Genomic DNA, 16064 nt, shown 5'->3' with positions numbered 1-16064 from the left:
AGAATGAGAGAGAGAGAGCACATGAGAGGGGGGAGGGTCAGAGGGAGAAGCAGACCCCCTGCTGAGCAAGGAGCCCGATATGGGACTCGATCCCGGGACTCCAGGATCATGACCTGAGCCGAAGGCAGTCGCTCAACCAACTGAGCCACCCAGGCGCCCTTTTTTTTTTTTTTAAAGATTTTTAGCTTCTCTCCTTTTCATCAAGAACTCCTAAGCAGCAGATTCCAAAGCCCCCAATTCCTTTCAGAGGTCAATCACTCAAAACCAGAGAGTCCTTCACAAAAGCTAAGGATAATTCACCCTTAGGAAATGAGTTGATTGGTTCTGTCTGTGTTTGAGGAAAGGGGTGTTTATCTCTTTTGTTGGAAAAAAAGTTTTATTAACAAAAAGACAACAAAAATAATCCAATCTAGGTTGTTCTCTGTATTTTGGAGATTCCACCAACATATCATTGGAGAGACTAAAGATAATAAAGGATTATTTGTCTCTCCATTAAAATTATAATACCCTTTTCATTAAGTTTTTTTGGAAAGTGACAAGATGGCTCTTACAAATGAAGTTTTTATTTTTATTTTTTATTTATTTTTTTAAAGATTTTATTTATTTATTTGAGAGAGAGAGAGAGAGAAAGCATGAGCAGGGAGAGGGGCAGAGGGAGAAGCAGGCTCCCCGCTGAGCAAGGAGCCCCTCTTGCTCCAAAGGCAGATGCTTAACTGACTGAGCCACCCAGGAATCGCCAAATGAAGTTTTTATTTGTGCTACTTCCTTGCACACAGGTATATAAGCACTGATAGTGTATTTCCTATACAAAGAGACAGAAGTTATTAACTGTGTGAATCCTGACTGTGTTTCTGTTACATGTTTGCATACTGGATTCCCCCCCTTTTTTTTTTTTTAAGATTTTTATTTTTTATTTTTATTTGAGAGAGAGAGAACACGAATGGGGAGGGGTCGGGGGCAGGGGCAGAGGGAGAAGGAGAAGCAGACTCCCCACCGAGCAGGGAGCCCGACACTGGGACACTGGGCTGGATGGGGCTCGATGGGGCTCAATCTCAGGAACCCCAGGGATCATGACCTCCGCTTAACCAGACTGAGCCACCCATAACCCTCTGGATTCCCTTTCTTTATTTTCTTATGAAACCAGGACTCTACAACCTAGCACTCCTAATCCCCCCCAGCCCTCAAATTACTTCTTCTCGCACTTAACTAGGAAACCTACTGGTTACTCTTGCTTGGAATTTGTGATCAGACACATTGTATTTCAGCTCTTGTATACAACACAGATAAAAGAAACAGCCTAAATAGGGATTTAAGCAGCCAGCTAGTCACTTGGTGAGTATTCCCCTTACAACTAAAAGTTACCAACCAGACAGTTTTACATCTTGCTCCCTATAGAAAGGAAAAATAAACAGGCTTGAAAGATGAATAGAATCATACAGTGTTAATACCAGAACGAGATCACAGAAATAATCCAGTTTTCCATTCTTTTTCCAGAAAGGAGCCTGGTGCATTGCTCTCCGTCTACCTTTAGTCAGAGTCGGGGCAGGACTAGGCTCAGGGTTCCGACTGGGGTGCAAGCAGAATGGGGGGCCTGGCCATGCGGTCATTTATGCTGACATCAAAGAGAAATCTCATAGCAGAAGCTAAAAATAGATAACCAATTTCCTAAGATGGTAAAGAGGTCCACAAGGCACCTGAAGTTGTAAATATTTATTAGTTATTCATACATTTTTAAAACTAGAAAAGGGATTTTTTTCCAAAGGTTTCCAAAGCAAAAATCTGTTTTACACGCTCCAAAATATCTTCCAGGATGTTACCGCAAACCCCTGTCAATGGACATTCTGTGACAGAGGTCTAGAAAATGAGCTCACTCCATAGCTCACAAGCAGCTAGCTTCATCAGGGGTGACAGCCAGGGACACACAATGGCACGACCAGTCTCAACTACCATATCGCTTGTGTTTTCTCCCATCAGAAGCCAATACCTCTTACTGCCAAATGGAAACCATTCCCAAAATTTTCATTCCAGAGAGATTTCTGTAAGAGCTGTGCTTCCCACCCCTTTCCCAGCATTCTATCCCTGGATCAGGTATAAAAATCTAGCCTCTGCATTTAAGCTGGAGAAGGAATAAAGAGGAAAAACCCTGTCAAAACACTTACTCCACTGAGCCTCCGCACCACTCACCTCCCCTCTTGTAAGTTATAACCTGCATGAAATAATCCTCATTCAAAGTGGAGGATTTTAATCTGCATTAAAGACTTTTGAAAAATGGGAGCCCAGGAAGGCCGCTGAGATTCAAGAAGTGAGACTTTGCACCGCAGAATACATGGACTCTGTAAGCCGGGCTACTTCTGGGAAGGACTCTGTGCTAGAAGTGAACGAATACTCGGCACTCGAGCGACGGATTCAAATTCAATCATCTCGGCATGCTTCCACCTACTCATCCAAACAACTGCCGGCTCTCTGGGCTTATGTTCAACTGCCTTATGTAGCAGGAGGGGATGGTATCTCTCTGAATCCGAGGCTCCATCTTGGACTGCTCCCTGCCCTCACCACCCCCCAAATAAGGTATGGTCTCTCATGGGGGCAGACGCAGGAGAACACAGTTTTCCTTCCTAGGCTTTCTTAAATATTAGAATATGCAAATGTATGCAAATTAGGCACACTCTGTGGTGAAAATTCCCACCTATAAATAATAAATCTTCCTCCTACTGCTCCAAAAAGAAGAGGAAAGGTAACCGGATTTCCTAAAAGTGTCCCCCCACATCCCCACACCACCTCACCTTCAAATATGAAGATAAATGAGATTTTAAGAGAATTCACTTTTAACCAGTTGCTCACTCCTAGTTCATGATTTCAAACACCAGGTAAATCTGTAGCTATGACTTTGTACAGCTGAGTATTACCTTTGCCTCCCGTTTATACTTTTAGAATGTTAAGGCTGCCATTTTAATTGGTATTCAGAGTTCTGCCAATGTGCAAATCCAAGCAGTTCAATTATTTTGCCCAACTGGGAAAGTGAGTTATCTAGAAACAAATGGGAATGACAGATTAAAAGGCTATCCTTGCTAATACTTTCAAATTGGGCTAAAGTTAGTTATACCCTGTTGAGTCCTTCCACTTAGGATGAACAATGCGGCAAGCATGGCGAGACATATTGCTTGGGCCTCTAATCTTAGCCGTGACATTTCCTGTCTCATGTTCTACCATCAATAGTGACCTACTTGCTATACCATGTGATTTTCCAACTGGGGCTTTTGATGCTCACACATGGGAAACACAATTATTTTTATATTTAGCACAAAGTGTAGCCATGAAACATTTCAAATGATTTCCAGTTCAAGATATCCACACTAATCTTATTTTGTGGTAATCTTTTTTGCTTTATCATTTAGAAACGTAATAGTTGTGACATGTTAAAAACAAAGCTATCACCTTCTTTTCTTTTTTTTTTAAAGCAAACTGTGCAAATGCTACGTTCTGTCAGTATCCAATAAACTGAAAACTAGCAAAAAGTGAAAGAATCATGTCCTAGTTACTTATCTTGTTTGAGGAACTGGAAACAAATGAGTCTTGTTGAAAGTGATAGAAAACAACACTGGTGTTATTGGGGTTTGAAATCTTCAAGAAGAATGAAAATAACCTATTAGTGATCATAAAAGAGTAGACAGAAGCTAGCACTCAGAAATGGAATAGAAGTGTACAAAAGACAAAAATACAGGATTTATTAGGTAAAACTACAGTCAAAACTAAAAAGTCACCACATACAATGTATAATAAGATTATGAATGTCCAGCAAGGAAGGCTTACAATACACCAAAATATGTCTGACCAGTAACTCAGGAAAGATTTACTAGGCAAAGTAGAACTGCCACGCATTGTTTTCAAAATTAAAAAGAGAGCCATCTCTACAAATTTATGCCTGTACGTATGCATGTTACATAACAGATGACTGCTCACAATTTTAAGGCTTGCTAACTTTGATCCACGAACCCTAAAGAAATGAACAAAGGATCCAACACTCTAATGAAGAGAACTTGTTCCCTGTCACTTGTGAATAAGCAGATTCCCCAAACTTAACCCAATCTCCACAACAAATGCCAGGAGTCTGCAATACACCGATTTCAGGGAGTCTCCTAAACTCTGTGGCTACACCAGCTCAAAAGCAGCTGCTTTTGTGAATCATAAAGGACCTTTCAAAGCACAGTGTGTTCACACATGGAAAAGCACATGTTCTACTTTGCCTCTGCCAAAGAAGCTTCGTTGCCAACACCCTCCCCCCCCCCAAGTACTTGGGAAATATTCCAGCAATATGTGTGTACCCATTATGGATTCTTTCTCATTGCTACTGCTTTTGCTATACATTTTCTATAACCTCATGCTGTTTCCCACCCACACAGCTTAGAAAGCAAAAAAAAAAAAAAAAAGAAAAAGAAAAAGAAAGAAACAAAGCCTTTGTCAAGCCATAAAAGGGCCAATCTGATGTATATGAAAACTACCCTGTCAAAGGCAGTCTCTCAAGAGCTTATGTAGACCATGTACCCGCCTAATTTAAATAATAATGATATGTTGACCCAGCCCTTTGATTACTCATCTCCTTGTCACCTGGGTCCTGATGCGCTCTTCCCCAATTACACACCCAAATCTACCCAGGTTATAAAGTGAGGAAGAAAGGGGTCCTTGCCAGGACATACAGGGGAAAAGTACCACGTGAACAACGTCAAAAATCCTCTTCCCTTTCTTCCCCCTTCAGTTTTTTCTGACTTGTCTCTGATGCAAAACATAAAAACAATCTGGAAGAACTAGATTAAAAATTACTGTCAAATATAGATGTATTTCTACTCACCATAAAATTTCGATCTGCTTCTAGACGTCTGATACAAGGAGTTTAGCTACAAAGTATATTTCATAGTAACGACTCTAACAGGTTTTTGTGATAGTGGGAAGCCGAGAAGGCAGACAACGGCGCCAAGCGGGTTTAGACTGATACCCTGCGCAGAGAGAGATGCCATGGTTGGCGAGGTCACCTGGGGAAAGATCTGGCGAAGATGAGCAGATTGGAGGGGAGTGTGAATTTCCTGTCAAGGGGGGAAATGGTGATTTATTTGGTCGAGTGGTAAAGTCACACTGGAAGCCTCAGAAAATAATGGTTCACAACGTATTTAGCAAATGACACAGCAGCCCACAGAACGACAAAGAAAGGGAAACACAAAAGCACATATTTTATTTGGAAGGTCCTGAGCTGAAAGCCAAAGAAAAGGGACTTCAGGAAGGCACTGCTTCACTTCTGTCAATCCCTTCCAAATTAACATGGGAGGTAAAGCTATTTTTCAATTTGCACCTTCATAATTACTTCAGAATAATTAAGAACATAGTTCTAGGAATAAATTATTTTGATAGATACATGAGTTCAAATGAAAAATTACATGTAAGCAGAGAAAACAATTTTGTTTAAGTAAATTTGCCACTGCAAATTATCAAGCAATTATAATTCTTCCAATTTACAGTTTAGCTTTATATGTCTACCTCAATTTTTTTAAGGGTTTATGCCTAACATTAAAGGAGTTGGCATCCTTAAAACTATAATCAGTATAAAAACTGTAGCTAAGAATACTACTCAAATTTTCCTCTTCTACCAAGCTCTCCCTAAAACCTTTATGTAATACTACTATGGCAAGTCTACCTTTTCCCCAAAGAATTCTGATATCTATCTCTTATTTTGCCCTCAGAGAGATAGAGAAAAGAAGGTTTTGTTAAGTTCTCAGATTTTATAGGAGAAAAATCTAAAGTGCACGTACTCAGCTCAGTGGCAGTTGTCATCCTCCTTTAGTCCTCGTGTGGGAGAAAAAGGCAGCCTGTGGATTATCAGAGGTCAAAACGTCTAAATATTCATTTATTCATTAACTTAGTCACTTGATTTTTCATTCATTTTAAATACAGCCAGGGTTTCTGTCCTCGTGGGACTTATATTCTGGTAGGATCAGACAAAAACAAGTAGACAGGCAGGTAGGTAAGTTATATAAGATTATGGTAAATACGATAGAGGAAAAAGGAAAATGGAGCAGAAACAGAGGATGGGGGAAGGGCTCCCCTAAGTAGACCAGTGGGGATGGTCCTGGGAGAGGACTGTGAAGGGGAGCCCTGAAGGGAAAGAATGGAGAGCCACAGGAGCTGAGGATGTGTGATCCAAGCAGAGGACACAGCATATGCAGAGGGTCAGAGGTGAGAATGAGAGCAGTTTATGTGGTTGGAAAACTAGTGAGGGCAAGAGGGTAAGTAATGAGGTCACAGAGATGGGCAGGGCCCCAGCATGCAGGCAAGAGTAGTCCTGGGCAAAGAGAAGCCATGGAAAGCAGGGAAGGGACATGGGCAGATGAACCTAAGTCTAAATCCTAGCTTAACAACACTCAGTAGCTAAGTGAGTTCAGCAAATGACTAGCTCCTCTTGGATGCTAAATTCCTAATTTATAAAAGGGCACTCAATAAATCATGGCCAGTTACAATCATCGGTAATTATCATTACTGTTAATGCTATGATATGTAAATAAGGTTAATAAAAAATGTTTACATTCAAGTGGACCAATACAGCAAAATAATATATCTGAAATACAGAATTGAGAAATCAGCAAATTGTTTTAATCTTTTTTATTCAGTAAAGATCATATACTTATTGAGTACAAATAGACATAAATTAGTACATTTGAATTCATTAGGGTTTATTGTGATTCTAATCACAATAATTATTGATCTTGGCTCATTTCTCTGGCCTTAATTAGTCTGCATTGTGGTTCTTCTCTCCCTCAAGCAGTGATGGAGAACATCTTGCTAGTGGCTGATTTAGAGATGGAGCATGTGATACTGTTCCCATCAATGAGATAAGAAGACAGGACTTCTCAGACTCTTCTTAGTACAATTTTAATCTCCTTCAAAAGGAGACCCTGGGAGGGGGTGGTCCATTTTCTGTGCTCTAAATATTGTCATGCCCACGAGTGACATCTGAACAACTGCAGCCATCTTGCCAAGATAAGAACCAGTCTTAGAGTGAAGTGGTCCCTAAGGATGACAGTGGCAGAGAGATGAAAGGAACCTGTATCCTTGATGAGGTAATTGTGCCACTAAATCAACTCATCCTGCTGTCTGCCCTACTTCTCACATGAGATAATATACTTCCCTTACAGTGTAGGTCAATGTGAGTTGGAGTCTTGTGTTGTGTGCAGAAGGTTTCCTAGCAAGTGGACCACATCACCTTTATAGGCGCATTTCCATTTGGAAACATCACTTGTTTCTTTGTCTCTGGGAAGCTCCAGGAATGGAACGAGGACTTCTGAATCTAGCTCAGCGAACTCCAAAATTCTGGAGATGGGGTGATACAGCATTTTAATTTACAACACTGGGATAGTCTCCCGGAAAAGCCCGAGGGGAAGACACCCCAGATATCACAACAGGAAGATGAGGCTTTGGCCTAAGTAGCTGGTACCAAATAGTCTATCTCTGACTTTCTCTATCTGTTTAAAAACTTTGACTTTCACCTTCTACCTGCCTAGTTTATATGTTTTTCCCTGAAGACCTATGTGAAGCACACCCCTCAATGGGCTTATGTTCCATAAGGCTTCCAATTCTGAGCCCTTACCCAATTATAAGAATTTCAACAGGGACCACATAGGACTAGCCCAGATCCCAGGCACAGGTCAGATACCAAGGAAGCAGAAGCAGTTTCACACTCCATTGGGACAAGATGATCAAGGGGGCAGAAGCACTCCAGAGAAGAGGTGCAATACTATGATTTATAATCAGGAGACAGACCTGCCTAGAAAGGAAGGGGCAAATATCATAATCATAATAGGACACTTGGCTATTTTTGTTTCAGCTATGTAGAGTTATTTTAAAATTGAAAATATTAGGGAACAGTAAAATAAAATACCCATCTTACCAAAAAAGCATGGATGCTAACTGACTGTAGAGGGAAAGGTCAGAGTGTGATTACTGCTGGGAGAGCTGCTGGTGGGGGTTGGGGATGAGGTAAAATAGAAGACCATATAAATGTCTAATGGTTCACAATAAGCAAAAAGCAGTATGGCTTGAAACCAAATTAGCCATTCCAGTCTAATACGTATTTTTCCTATAAGAAAATTATAGAATTATAAATTTAGCCCGTAATGGAGAGCAGAAAATATATGGCACATAGATTTCCTAATTTTGTACAGTATTTGAGAAACATTACTTATCAAATGGGGTGGACATTATAACTGGTGAAAATTTGCTAAGAGACCATAATTAAGACAGAATAGCAAATGGTGCCTTAGCTCTTGAAAGGGTCACTATCAGGATTCCACTTAACATCTTCATTACTGACCTGCTGCGAAAATGGAAATGCATTCAATGTAAGGATGGTGTCTAATTGTGAGATGCTGTCAAGGGCTGGAAAGTGGTAGAAAAATGTCTGCAGAGGTTAGAAACAACACAACTTAAGTAGGTAAACCAGACTAAACAAGCTGAAACACAAAAAAATAAAAATTAAGTAAAATAAATGAAGGAGAGAAACCTGAAACTCACTGGCCAGAGTTTTTAAGGGAAAGGAAAAAGTGACAACTGTTGATGTTAGCTAGAAGGCAATGAATGACCCAGCCTCAAAAGAGAAACAGTTAGAACAACAGATTATGAACTTATCAGCAAGAGATGCATCAGTCCACATGTCCTGTCTGTAAAGACATCAGGGAAGCCCTGCCCTTCTTTTCCCTATTCAGCGTATACTTGGTGGGGTATTTGTAGACAGGTTCATCTCCCTGGTTGTCATGAATATGTCTCTTGCCAGCAGAGGCTTGTGATATTATTTCTTAATGACATAAAAAGTGAGCAGGGAGCAGTAAGAGTGATTAGGTAAGGGGGGGTGTCACTGCAAGTGTGGGTAAGGTTGGTAAAAACTGAGGGTTTGCAAGGCTATTTGCTTCCTCACTGTGTTTAGAGTGTGTAATATCCCAGAGAGGAGAAGCCGCATTAACTGGGGTCTCCTTAGCATCGGAAAGACATACTGGCATGCTCTAAGAAAGTCCTTTGAAAATGGTCAAAAATGTGGTTAACTCCTGCAGGGAAAAGATTAATGGGAACATTGATTCTAATAGGGCCTTTATAAAGTAGAGTTCTTACCTGAATGGAAGGGAAAGAGAAAGTTAAAGAGAGGAAAACATGAGTGGGGGGTGGGACCACATGAAGGAGAAAAGTCAAAATCAGGGAAACTTAAGGACGAGAACTTCCATGGCTGTGAGAACCTCAGTTTATGTAACATATTCACAAAGTAGAAGAGGAAGATTTGCTTTATGAGACACTGAAACACAGACCTGAGAAAATGCCAAAGGAAAGCAGCACAGGGAGAACCTCCATTGGTCGCAGGGATTCGGAGGGGCTCCACAGACGTCTGCCTCCCCCTTCGTGGAGCCACCCTCACATCCTCCCAGCCCCCAGCACCCAGATGAAAGCAGAAGCCTTGGGACAGGCAGGGGCAAGTGCTCCTCACTTACAAGATCCAAAAGAAACCAGTGAGTCCATGACCTCATCTAGGATTGCTCATCTTCTCTGTTGCCTTGAACATCTAAATAACTTTTAGATGTAATCACTCCGGTTTCTAATGATATTTTCTTGGCAGGTAGGAGAAGAAAGCAGCTATGTTCACTGAGGCTTAATCTCCCAGATGAGACAGAAAATAGGGGTCCTTGATCTCTTGCAGTCATTTGAAGTGTATTAAGATCTAACATAAGAGGGCTATCCTAAAGGCCCTGACCTCGGGCAGTTACGCTTAATTTGGCTGTTCCATAAACTCCACCTGGACACATGGTCCATGCAGGAGCTCAGTAAGCCACTCGGAGGTAAGAACTGAGGTAAGAACTTACCTAAGCCATCAGATGACATCATGTACATGACTGCGTAGGAGATGCTTGAACAAAAGATTTAGAGATGAAAAACACTATAAAAGTCTGTCTCTGAAATTAAAAATATGCTGGAATTTTAATTTTTTTAAAAAAGCTTCATTCACAAATGTCAAGTTTCCCCATTATGCTCAGCTTTGATTATCCGCGGCCTGTCGGCCCAGCAACCATCTTGTTGCTCCATGGCCCCCAGACCTCCCACGGCCAAAGCTAGCCAGATGGCTGCCCTGGATGGCAAAAGAAACCAGTACATCTGAGACTTCAAAAGATATGCGACTCAGGCTGTCCCAAGCCTCAAAGTGGGGCCCAGGAGTTAGCTGCCTATTCAAGATAGGATACAAGGAGTATGAGAACAAAAAAGGGAACCAGGGGACATGGCCAGACTAGTGGAGGAGCAGGTGGAGTTGGAGACATTCCTGAAGATGTCACAACAGGGAGGTAGTGACAAGAGGAGGAAAGGCAGGAATGGAGTAGAGGGGAACTATGAAGATGAACGAGCAGGAATAGATGACAGTTACATGAAGTGCTGAGACAGGGGCTAGAGCTGAAAGTCTGGCGCTAGGATTCAGTTATCAATCAACTGATAGCAATCAACTACCATTTCAACTGGTGGTGAGTATCCCTGTGCACATTCTTTGAAGGCCTTGCAAATGTTCACCTGTAATTCTTTGTAGCCGCTAGCGCACTTAGCAACTATCTCTTATATACCCTTTCTTGAGAAGCTACAAGATGAGAGGTATGGGCCCTGCCTTCCAGGGGCTCCCAGTCAGGAGGGGATGGGGTTACAAGAGATGGTTCGGCTGACAGTGTACAATCAGCCCAAAGAGGGACATGGAAAAGCTTCCCAAAGGCGCTAATACTTGAAAAAGAGGTACTACCCACGATAGGTACTCAGTTACTGTTTGTTCATTAATTTTGATTTGTAATGATTACCCAGAAAATCGTTAAAGGACTAGGAGCTAGTTCTTATCACCACTGTTGTTTTGGTTTTTTTTTTTAGGATTTTATTTATTTATCTGTCAGAAAGAGTGCACAAGCAGGCAGAAGGAGAGGGAGAAGCAGGTTCCCCACTGAGCAGAGAGCCCGGTGCGGGGCTCGATCCCAGGAACCTGGCATCATGTCCTGAGCCGAAGGCAGAGGCTGAACTGACTGAGCCACCCAGGTGCCCCATCACTACCGTTTTTATTACTGTCAATGAAACAGATAAATCTAACCATTTTAGTGTCTAAGGCTATAACCCGAAAAAATACTGTACCTTACCTTTGGCTGAGATGGGGAATGAACTTAGAATTTTTCTAATTATGAGGCATCTTCTTGTTCTACTTATCTCATAGCAAAAAGTTTTAAAAGCTTTTGAAAAGATCACATTTTGCTCACTTGAAATATGCCTGTATATTTTAGCATAAAATATACTTGGCAGCTGCTAACATAATCGGATGGCTACGCCTTGCAAAAACTTGATTTCTTTTTAATCAAATTTTTAGAACCATACTGGGTTTCTTGCCAGTTCTACAATAGTGAGCAATAAATACATCATTAGATCAATGGTGTTCTGATGATGGATTACTCCAAAGATACTCTCAGCCAAGAAGAATAAGCCCATAGTCTCATTGTGCAAAGATTAATAAAATATTGTTTAAAACACAGATACTGGCTTAATATAACAAGGAAGAAAACATTGCAAAATAGAACACAACAGCCTGGGTTGATAATGTAGCGATATTGATCACGGATTTTCCTAAGTACTCTAGAGCAGCCACACGATTATATATGCCTCTGATTAGACCCAGAGATGAGAAGGAAAAAGTTATAAAAAAGGAAACTAACCAGAGGAAGGCCTGCTGCTATAATAAATTATTTAAAGCAAGCAGGGCGAGCAGGTTGTGAAGACAATATGAAACAGAATCCAATGCCCCCAAGAAACCCCAAACCATCAGCACCTGTATAAATTTCTTACTACTCTGTCTGGTATTTTACTGGAGGTGCTTCTTTCCCACCACCCTCTCCATCCCATCTAAACCCAACCCTTCACTTTTTGTCAGTTCTTTTCTCAGAGCTTAACATTTGTTTTTCTTCCATAACCTAGGATGCTGTCTTCAGTTATATTCCTCAGCTTGAATCTGAAGAGTGTCTGTCTGCAAGGCCACAGATGAGTGCATCTGTCACTTCATTCATCTGGATCTTAAATTTCCCATGGAAACTATAAGCTTGGAATACCTAATATGACACACTTATCAACATGACTGAGTATTCTCCTTTTCTTTTTTTCTTATTGTTGTTGTAGTTAAATCCACAAAGCTCAAGCTCAAGTAAAACTTCTATAGCTCAGTGACTGTTCTACATTAGAGGATGTGACTAGGCCCAAAATACTATGAAGTGAAGGTCGAAGCCCGATAAGGGCATGTTGGAAGGAAAATAGTCAAAATGGCTAACATTTAAGTATTAGGAGATGTTAAAGGGGCAGACTGACTTGAAAAGTAAATATTTTATAGGTAGGTTTTGCCATGGAAATAGGAGTGGGGAAAGAAGGGTAGAAAACTAGAAAAGCCTTTGTCAAATTCCTTTTACCAAAGAATTTTGTCAGAAGTATGCCATGGCCAAAAAAAAAAAAAAAGAATTGTTGCTTAAAAACTTGCAGTGACCCATGGCCCAGTTTCAAGAAAAGTAGCATTCTAGTTCTAGAGTTTTTTAAGTAGGCACACAAATCCCATTGTACAGTCAGGGGCTGTGATTATACATTAGGCTTTTAAAATTTTCTAGGTCCATTCATCATGCAGAATCTGGGCAAATGAAATATAAACAACTCTATTCTGCCAGCATAAAAACATTACTAGCAGCATAAGAGGACTCAATAGGCAACGTCGTACAGGTCTAAAATAATGAGTCCAAAGAATTCTACATACAGGCTTTGCTGCCATTGTGCTCTGTGACCTTTAGCAAATTATTTGCCATTCTGGGTCAAGCCTGGCTGGTTAAGGTTAGGGTCATTGAACCAATTATCATATATGGGTGGTAAACTTTATAAAGAAAATTGTTTCAAGGTCACATTTAATATAAAAATAAATTTGAAGAAAGAGGTAAAAAAAAAAAACAAACCGTAGATGATATGAATGACTAAGCATAATCCTATCGCCACTATGCTAAATAAAAATAATTCAAATGCAAGGCCAATTTCTCAGTTATTGGTGTTATCTTTGAATGTGAAAGACAGGATCTAAATATTATCATTCTTTTGCGGCTCCTGTTTGCTCATCTGTAACAAAGTGGGAAAAGGATCATTGTACTCAAAGGATTGTTAAGATAAGTGACCTATAAACATGCCTGCCAAGTGTTTCTTAAAACAGAAATTGCTCCGTGAAAGTCCCAGTAATGATCCAGTGGCCTGGAACAATCCAAGTTCAGTGTCTCAGCCTCTCCACGTCCTTTTGTCATCAGGTGTGTAAATATTCCAGGCACTTCTGACCTCTGAGACATCATTAGGTTTTTTAAGTACATGGAGGTACAAAGGGGGAAGGGGCAACAACTTCTGATAGATCCTTTCTCTTTAAAACCTTACCTAGAAGTTTTAAATTGAGAATTATGCCAGTCTGAAATGGGAGAATAGAGCCTGAATGTCAGTATCCAACTATAAATAAAAACTGATAGGCAATCATTAATAAGTCCAAATTCCCACTGATTTGAAAAAAGAAGTAGCAAATCAATTTTCAACCTATCTCTCCACAATGCTGAAAGATCTATCTATCCAATTAATAGGGCAGCTCAAAATACTTCTACAATGAGCCGCGGAACATGGGAACACCTAGGTCTCTGGACAGTTGGCCCAGGACACTTTCCTGACTAAGGCAGATCAGCTACGGCCTCCCAAGGAGATCCCCGATCTTGGGTAAATCGGGTACTAGTCCTGCTGAAGTTCTAATCTCCAAGCCTGGAATGGCTTTGGAGTCAAAGTTGGCTCCCGAGGACTGAGATTCTTCTATTCTCCAGGGAGAAATGTCCAACCATGTGAGTTATGACTGGCAAAGTCCCCTGAGGGCACCCCAGAAACCCACTGGACTTGGAATACAGAACGGAGGGACTAAGACTGGGGAGCAAATTACCTTGCTTCTCCAGAGAGACTTCCTTAGACTTGGGGCTAACCTGGAATAGAGATAGCCGAGGATTCCAAAAACACTTCTGAACACAGAACCAAAGGTGCCATTGTTGAGGACAGGGTGTTAAAGAATGTTGCCTATAAATTTCATAAGGCTGGTAAATGCCATCTGGAAATACCAGAACAATTACTTGTTAAATTAACCCACAGACTATGATCATCCTTTTATATCATAAACACCATTCCACTATTTCTCAAAATGTGGTGAAGGGAACCCTGGGATCAGAATCACTTGGGGGGTGCTTGTTCAAAATACAGATTACTAAACCCCACCCCAGACTCCTGAATCAAATCCCAGAGAACAGAGTCCAGCCCTCAAACTGAATTTCTAAGGACCAACCTAGTTGATCCCGATGATCCATATCAAGGCAGGAGAATTATTTTGTCTTTGTAGTCCATCAGAAATTTAAATACACTCACAGATTAGAGATAGGCATATTTTCCCCAAAATGTTTTAATTGCCATAAAAATTAAAACAATACTTCTTGTGATGAGTTCTTAAGAAACATTCCAGTTTATTCTGCCCACATATAATAAATAATAAACACCATTATTAAAATGTAATTATGAGCATAAAATTATTGGGAAAAATATCAACTATGCCTCTCAAAAATATTGCCCTTATTTTGTCACCAGAAGTAATTATGTTATTAAAGGAATTTATACTTCTTTTAAGTATCAGTTACTTGGCTGCAGGAACTTATTAAGCTGTTATACTCCTCCCATACCCTTTTAGTCATCAGAATTTTTGTGATAAAGGCCTTTCATTATTTCTTAAACTATAAATTGTGAACCATTGCAACCAGTGATTAGGCTGAACATGAATTTATATCCAGGTTATAAATTCCTAAAAACATGTTTCATTAGAATTACTAAGGCAGTCTTAACTCTAGTAGATTAAATAGCCTCTGCAATAAAGCTCTGTTTACTTCTATTAAGGATTTTTTTTTTTTTTGGTGCAAAACAATTCAGTTTTAATGCATTCTCTTAAGAAGCAAAAGAAAACAGTTTCTGATATACATACTACTGCAAAGCAGTAAACCAGTGTTGCATGGTAATGTGACAAGCACCACATTTCTTTTCTAGAAGGATTTCATTTTTTCTCTTATAAACTCCCTTTCCCCAAACCATGGCTAAAATTATTTCACAAAATGTAGTTTGCCATTCCTGAAGAGTCAAACACTCCTTTTCTTCCTCACCAAATCACAAGTACAGGCTGAATATTGAATGAAAATAGAACTTGAGAGGCAGTCTTTGTTTGTAGCATGTTGTTCCTACTAAGGGTTGCCCCCTACCCACGCTCCACCCTAGTGCTCCAACTGAAGTGACTGAAGTGTACATGTTATGTTTTAACAGATGGGCCGGCTGGCGGCTGCTGGGCTATAAAACAGGAACTCGGAATCTGCACCGAATGGTATTGAACTAAATGCTCGTAAAGTTCATGGACATATACACTGATCCAGACAGACGAGGCAGATTCAGACATGCATACGCACACCTTCATCATACACCCCATAGATCGGAGGGTCTATCTCCCCCCACCAGAGCAAGTTCAAGGCTGTTTCCCCCTCCATATATTTCTTATTCACCTATCAATTTTATACACACACGCACATCTACATATGCATATACAAGCATGAATAGTCATATCTCTCAACGTTTTTATATATTTTCACAGATCAAAATATTCCCAAATTGTGTACCCCAAGTCTCTAGGACGCTCAATAAGCTCTCATTCACATCCAAGAAGAATTACAAGAAAATATTATATTTAATTTTATTTGGTCCACACATAATACAAACTACATGTATGTAACTGCCCTCAGAAAAACCAGCTGCTTTGAGCCCTTATCATTACGACAGAGAGAGGAAAAATATCCCAGACTGAGTCACAGACGAAGTGTCAGGTTTAACCTTGAATCCTGTGTTGTCAGTTCCTGTCACAACTTCATCACTTAAACACCAACCGACCAGCCTGGTGGTCCCTTTCACGG

The 16064-nt window shown here is 40.4% G+C and overlaps 1 protein-coding gene across 3 annotated transcripts in view; it reads right to left on the bottom strand.

Moving 5' to 3' along the window:
• MARCHF3 (membrane associated ring-CH-type finger 3) overlaps positions 1-16064 on the bottom strand; it is a 123064-nt gene that overhangs the window by 106047 nt on the left and 953 nt on the right. The window lies entirely within an intron of this gene.

The sequence above is a fragment of the Leptonychotes weddellii genome, chromosome 7 (genome assembly GCF_054177405.1).
Source record: "Leptonychotes weddellii isolate Sample4059 chromosome 7, ASM5417740v2, whole genome shotgun sequence".
NCBI lineage: Eukaryota > Metazoa > Chordata > Mammalia > Carnivora > Phocidae > Leptonychotes > Leptonychotes weddellii.
This window is presented reverse-complemented; position numbering and strand designations above follow the sequence as displayed.